Source organism: Cupressus sempervirens, chromosome 7 (assembly GCF_028749045.1).
Source record: "Cupressus sempervirens isolate cs-2001-9-10 chromosome 7, ASM2874904v1, whole genome shotgun sequence".
Classification (NCBI taxonomy): Eukaryota; Viridiplantae; Streptophyta; class Pinopsida; order Cupressales; family Cupressaceae; genus Cupressus; species Cupressus sempervirens.
Window position 1 is genome coordinate 853,112,504 of NC_143124.1, and position 7,887 is coordinate 853,120,390.

Here is a 7,887-nt window from a genome sequence, read left to right on the forward strand (position 1 = left end):
GAAACCCATAGAGGGATAATTATTTGTTTACATATAGCCAGAGTATCATTCATCTTGCAAAGAATTCTACTCTACATTCGAAGACAAAGCACATATAATTATAGTACTAGTTCATTTGGTTAATTTTGGATGATGGATAGATAAATCTAGAGAAGATACATATAGATGATAACCCAATAGATATATTTACTAAGGCAATAACAAGGGAGAAGCTAAAATCCTCTTCAACTTTGGTTGGTCTTCTAGATTGAACATAATAAAAGAGCAACAGAGTCAGGGATAGTTTCATATTCTAGTGGGAGCTATAGGTTTAGTGGTGCTATGAAGAGTCTCCAAGTGGGAGGTTATTGGTGTGGATTTTGATCAATCTCCAAGTGGGAGATTGTTGTGATGTAGAGCCTAATTAGACTTGAAGGTTAATTTTCTCCCCTTTATTTGGTATAATTCCCCCTCTAGGGGTTTGGGGATAGTTCCCCTTGCAGGGTCTTGGAGCACTATCACAATACAAGGTAGGGTCGAGGGGCAACACCCTTGTGGTGGTTTTCAAGGGAAGCATCCGCATAGCCAAAAATGAATTACGATTATAAAATGTGTATGCTATTATTTTTTTGTTGGATGACTTATTCTAGCCCTAATTTTATAAGTGACAAAAAGTTTGTATAAAATGACTTGGGTTAGGGATTTCATAATGTATGATGAGATTGTAGCTTCTTGTAGTGGTATTGAGTTGTAAGGGATTGTATATTGTAATAGATAGATAATAATAATATTGGACTTGCTATTGGTGTATATAGCCCATGGATTGGGTAAACCATGTTAAATTTTTGTGTCTTGTGTTCTCTTTTGTGCGATTTATTATTTTCTAATATTGGTTATATTTTCATGTAATTTTTATTTCTGTCTATGATTAAACCTAACAAGATCAACTTATGCACACATGGGATTATCCTCTATAGTATGTCTAGATGCTATTGGTAAGAGCACATATGAAAATATGAAGGCTGGATAAGGTTATGATGGTCTTAGTAAAGGCAACTTTCAGATAGTGTTTATGGAAAGTGGGTACTATTATTTTAATTATATCTCCTAATAGAGATGGAATCTAGTTGTGTGAACTTGGAGAGAGGCTAAAGACATGCTAAATATTCTTTGGTTAATTAGGCACATTTAGATGACCAACTAGTAAAATTATGAAGACAATGAGCCAATAGATTGCTTGTAATTGTGAAAAATATGTATAATTGTAATGAAGTGTGTAATGTTATATTTTAAGTTGGTCCTATATTATTATTGTAACTTGGGAAAGCCTAAAGGTTGACTCAATAACTTATTTTAGGACTTATTATAATAGAAATATGTTTTCCTTGGTTGTAATCATCAATGCAATCATTTTTATGATATGCAAATTGAAGAGTGAGTGTGAGCTTACATGAGAATATCTTTTGGATTAGAGAAGGAATTGGTGTAGTTGAGGCACTGTGAGATTACAAGGAACTATATTTGAAAAATAATTTATTGTTGGATAGTTGGTGATGTACACTTGTATTATTCAGTGAGGATAGTACTGAAGCTATTTAGACACTAGGTCCATCTGTCTTCCTTTCAACTCTTAATAGGGTTGGCTTAACTCCTAATAGGGTTAAAATCCTCTAACAGGAATTCAAAGTTTCCTAACAAGGAATCATATGTATTGATTTTATTTCATTGAATCCTAATAGGGTCCATCCTTTCACAAGAAACTTTTATACTAGTACACCATCTTGTGGGTACCATCCCCATCGAGGTTTTTCCTCTGATCAAGGGTTTGCTTAGTTAATAGATATTATGTTATAATGTATCGTTATCTATCTATAGTTGTTGCATATACTATTTATATGTTTCAAAATTAATGAGATATTAAGAGTTTTTCTAATTTCATAAATAATGCACCACCCCCCTTCTCATTTATCTTGGTGGACTTTACTTTCCAATAGAACATATAGTATTTATATGTTTCAAAATTAATGAGATATTAAGAGTTGTTTTAATTGCATAACTAATTCACTGCCCCCCTTCTTATTTTTCTTGGTAGAATTTACTTTCCAATAGAACTTCCAACCAATAATCACTCAAGATTTTCAAATGATTTTGAACATCTTAGACCTAAAGGGGGCAGTATAAAATAGTCACTAATGTCTCTATAAAAGTTTGCATGTGTGGTTGGTACCATTTTAATGTTATTCATTACCGATATTTTCAAAGGTTTATTTTCATTCAATGATCTTAAAATCTACTTGAAATCCAAAATAACATGCAACATCCTTCAAAAATATTGGTTGGGTTTGTGTTGTCAGTTCCTAGGGTTTTTCTGGCACCCCTCTTTGATATTGCTTCTACACTAGTTCTCATCAAGTTTTATTTTGGTAGAATTTCTCTTGGGTCTTCATGTAGTGTCCCCTACCCACTCACAAAACCTCTTTTTGTTGTTGATTGACAAATTTTTTCTTGTGTTACTAGATCTTCTCTTACACTTCCTCTCAAGGGGAAACACCATCCTCTTGCTTGTACAAGGACATCTATTGTGGCTTGTGGCCAAGATGTGGTGGAAATAATTGAATTTTTTAAAATGTTGTAGGTTGGTGTGTAAATTTGTTGGGATTTAAGACTTTCTATTAGAATCTTCAATGTACTTTGTTTCTATTCACCTTAAGATACTCCCTTGTGCTAAACATTTTTTATTACTATTATTCCTTTTGTTGATCATGATTTATAGTTGAGCAAGTTGTGGGCTTGGGGTGTTGGAAACTACAATTGGAACAATTGTCATGTTGTCATTGATGTCAAATCTATTGATAAGACAATTTTCTATATGATCTAAATGTCATATCTATTTGATTGATGAAGAGGATTTGAGAATTTGTTCATACCAAAAGCATCTAGAGGACATGTTGAGTCATGACGAGGAAACTACAAATGGACATTTGATTAGTTGGACTTTGACAAGATAAAGTGATTGTTTAAATCATGTTGCAAGTGGAGAAGACAATAATGTTCAAGTCTTCAAAGTGAAAATAGAGATAAATCAAATGCATAGGCTTGACCAAGAAATAGATTAGAAGACTAAAGAATTTTGGTTAACATGCCAAGTGATGCTAGTGTCAACTGAGCCATAGTAAGTGTTGACCGAATTTATTGTTCACTGAGCATCAGTATTGATTGAGTGATAATGCATGTGCTGAGTAAAAATTTTAATAGCAACTAAGTAATCTAGTGATGATTGAGTGTCAAAATACAATGTTGGACAAGGAACATCATTTTAACTATTTGCAAAGAATTGTAATTTATAACTAACTAAGTTGCTTTGTTGGGATATGGAAAATGTGTTGAAGATAAGGATCCATGGGTTAGATCATTTAATTCTAGGAGAGGAGTAGGTAAGCAAGCTAAGAGATGGATTCCAAGAGAATTTTCTACATAAGAAGAGATAAATATAATGATAATTAGATTCACTAAATTTGATGGATTGAATCGTAAACCCTAAGATCTATGGTGGTATTTAAGAATAAAAAGATCAGAATGATCTATTTAAGGAGGTACAAGGAAAAACTTTCTATGGAGTGCAAAGAGTTTATGCATCTGTGAATAAGTTCTAGAGAGTTGGGGTTGTTGCTAATGTTATTGACTAGAAAATATAAGAAGAAGGCTTAATTGAGCTAAGAATAAGTAAAGGGTGATTGCTTGAAGGGTTGCCAAGTGAATCAAAATTGAGATGATAATGGAGGCTAGAGAGTGAAGCAATACATGAGAGCTAAAGACAGAGCTGTACATACAAAGTGAGTTGTACTTAACAGATCAAACTTATTGTTACTTTCTAACCATTGTGAACAATATTTAAAATCCTTTAATCAAGGTTGACCTAATAGTAATAGTGACTTAATAGTCTATGTAAATCCTTTAATAGGGTGACATTCTAATGAAATGTTCTAAAGTCCTCTAACAAGGCCACTCCTAATAGGGTGATTAAATCCTTTAACAAGATCACATTTAATAGTGTATATTGTAACATTTAATAGGTTTGGCTCCTAAAAAATCTCACTTTAGAAGAGTGAAAAGTGGTGACATGTTGCTGGTAATTTTTCCAATTGGGTTTCCACATTAAATCCCAGTGTCAAACTTGGGTGGATTTTTGATGTAGGAGCATTGAGGGGTATAAGCGAAATCTTATGTCACCCAAAAAAAATGTACTTAGACTTAATTTCTATTTCATGTGTTTTCATTTCTGGATACCCATTTGGGTCAAATAAAGGTTCCAACTCTCACAGTTCCACTATCAGTATTCTAAGTTAGAGTATTTGAACACTTGGGATACATGTAAATACCAAAAAAAAGGAGTAAGTAATTCAGCCATAATTTTGGTAAATTTGAGGGTGTAAATTGGCTGAATGAATGTAATTGTAATTTAGAGCATTTTAGAAAAAGAATCAGGTCAAAAGGTCCCATGGTTTGAAAGTTATTACAGTTTTTGGATTTTTGGAGACCTCCTAAGGATGCTTCAAAGTCAGGTTAAGGGCATTAAATGACCTCGAATAGGGCCAAAAAATGGGGGATGAGAAAAGCTTTCCATAAGGCTATAGAGCGCTTTGAGAGCTTTCCAAAAATGTAAACAGTTCGTCAATCAGAGCTATAGTTCAAAAGTTATGCCTCTCGAAATTTCAAATACCGTTTCTAGATTCTTCTAATTTTGTGTTTACTTCTAATGCGACTTCTGGAGCCTTCTATTTGGTTGGTGGATGCCAACTAGCACTTTCTAGAATGTATTCCTAATATTTAATGCTTTGGGGGTCTATTTAAGAACATTTCTGGCATTGTAAAAGGTAGTTCAGAGTGGAGTTTAAGAGAAGGTACTGGGAGAAGAATTTATCTCCAGATTTATGCTATTGTAAGCCCTTAGGGCATGTTTTGGAGTCTATTTTCTCTATACTGAATGTATTAGCATATTTACATAGTTAATAAAATTTTCCCCTTTCTTGTTGTGTCCATTCTGTTATTTGGCTTGACCCCATCAAGTGGTATCAGAGCCTAGTTTTCCTGAGTGTGTAGACAGAGCACCGATTGTGAGGCAATTTGCACTAGGACTGTGTGGTTGTGGGTTTGAGTTAAGAAGATGCCTCCACAAAGAGAGCATGGTGGAAGGGCTAGAGCTATAAATCTTGAGGAGGTTAGAGCCCTCCAAAGGTAGGTACAAGCGTTGTAGGAGGAGCTTTGTAGAGGAACGAATGTTACTGCAGGTGATGAAAGTGAGGACGAAAATGAAGAAGAAGAAATTGGACCAGAAGGGGAAGTTGATGGGGAAGTTCTAAATCAGGTAGAGGAGAAGATTTTTAGGGCCATCACTAAGTTTGGGAAAAGACCTACAATTGATGTGGGTGTATTTTTCAGGAAATCTGAAATCAGATGAGTTGAACGACTAGATCAATGAACTAGAACAGTACTTTGAGTATGAAGATATTAGGGATCTAGATAGGGTTAAGTTTGCAAAGGACAAACTAAAAGGACACGCCAAAATCTGGTGGCAAGGGGTTCAATTGGAAAGAAATAGAAGAGGAAAGGAGAAGATCACAAGGTGGGATCACATGTTGGACAAACTAAAGAAGCAATTCATTCCTGTTGACTATGAGCTTGATTTGTTTAAGAAGATGCATGGGTTAAAGCAAGCAAGAAAATCAATCCAAGAATATACAGAGGATTTTTATCGACTTTTGACTAGAGTGGGTCATGCAAAAGAAAATAAGGAGAAGGTTTCTCATTATATTAGTGGGTTGCAACCTAGCATCTAAGAGGAATTAAGTTTGGTAAGAATGACTATTGTTGAGGAGGCATACCAGTTTGCCCTATGAGTTGAAGAGAGGCTAAATTAGAGGTTTGAAGGGAGACAAAGAGGGTATGGTCAAGGAGGAAGGGGTAGTGGTAGGTCATTTGGAGGCCGAAATGAAACCCAAAAGAAAAATGAAGATGTGGGTACTAGCAGGAACTAGAGAAATGAGGGTTTCAACCGCTCTCGTGATCAAGACTTTGGAAATGAAAGAGGAAGAGGTAGAGGACAAAGAAAAGGAAGAGGATGCTTCTATGGTCCCTATTTCCATTACAATGAAGAAGGTCATCATGCCTTTGAATGCCCTCAATGAAAAGGAAGGACACATAGGAGAGCTGAGGGTCAAGCTAGGATTGCTCATGTAGATGAGGATGCACAATCATCAAATTGAGAGGATGCAAAAAGAGGAGAGACTTTAGTAAATGAAAGGGTCCTACTAAGTGGTGAGATTTAACTAGGACAAAGGAGGAGTTAATTCTGTACTAGGTGCAAATGTGAGGATAAATGTTGTGATGTGATCATTGATGGTGGTAGCACTAATAAATTGGTATCAAAGGAGATGGTCTCTAAGCTAAAGCTCAAGAGGGAGAAACACCCCCAGCCCTATCGGATAACTTGGGTAAAAGATGATCATAAGGTCTTGGTAAGTGAACAATGTTTAGTGAAGTTCAAAATTGGGATTTACCATGATGAAGTTCTCTGTGATGTTATTCCAATGGATGTTTTCCATCTATTGTTGGGTAGACCATGGCAGTTTGATAGTCATGCAGTTAATGATGGTCATGCAAACACCTACTCAATAACAAAGGATGGAGTTCGCCACAAACTTAAGCCCATGAAAAAGGAAGGTGAAAAGGTATGTATTAGTACTAGGATCTGTCTTGTTGATGGAAGGAATTTTTTAGATGGCATGAAACATTAGCGTATGTGCTATTCTTTGATTCCTAAGAAAGATAAAGAAGGTAGTAGTGAAATACCACTTGAAGTTTTAGATTTACTAGGTGAGTTTGGAGATATCATCTCTGATAATGTTCCAGAAGGATTGCCACCAGTAAGGCAAATTAGTCAACAGATATATTTAATCCTAGGAGCTAGTTTTCCTAACAAGGCTACTCACAGGATGACTCCTACTGAAACTGAGGAGCTAAATAGATAGGTTCAGGAGCTATTGAGGAAGGGGTTGATTCGAGAGAGCCTAAGTCCATGTGCAGTACCTACAGTACTAGCACCAAAGAAGGATGGAGAGTGGAGGATGGGTACAGACTCTCGAGCTATAAACAAGATAACCATCAAGTATTGGTTTCCTTTGCCAAGAATGGATGATCTTATGGATTGTTTGAGTGGAGCTCAATACTTCACAAAGATAGATCTAAAAAGTGGCTATCACTAGATACATATATGAGAAGGAGATGAGTGGAAAACTACCTTCAAGACCAAGGAGGGTCTTTATGAGTGGTTAGTCATGCCCTTTGGATTGATGAATGCCCCAAGCACCTTCATGCGGCTTATGAATGAGGTACTTAAGAAGTTCTTGGAAAAATTTGTTATTGTCTGTTTGGATGATATTTTAATTTTCAGCAAGACTTTGGAAGAACATTTATTGCATATTTGTAGTGTCCTTGAAAGGTTAAGGGAAGAGAAACTGTTAATTAATCTAAAGAAGTGTATCTTTGCAAAAAGGGAGTTAGTCTACTTGGGATTTGTTATATCACTTCAAGGTCTTAAAATGGATCCAGAGAAGGTAAAAGCCATCTTGGAATGGCCTACTCTAAGGTCTGCTACTAAGGTAAGATCATTTCATGGTCTGGTTAGTTTTTTTAGGAAGTTCATTAAGAATTTCAATGGCATATGTGCACCTCTGACTGACACAATAAGAGGAGATAGAAAAGAGTTCAAATGGACTGCAATAGCTACGAGAAGTTTTGAAATACTGAAGAAGAAGGTGAACGAACAACCTGTGTTGGCACTTCCAAATTTTAGAAAGGTGTTCCAGGTGGATTGTGATGCTAGTGGTAGCACTATTGGGGCTGTATTAA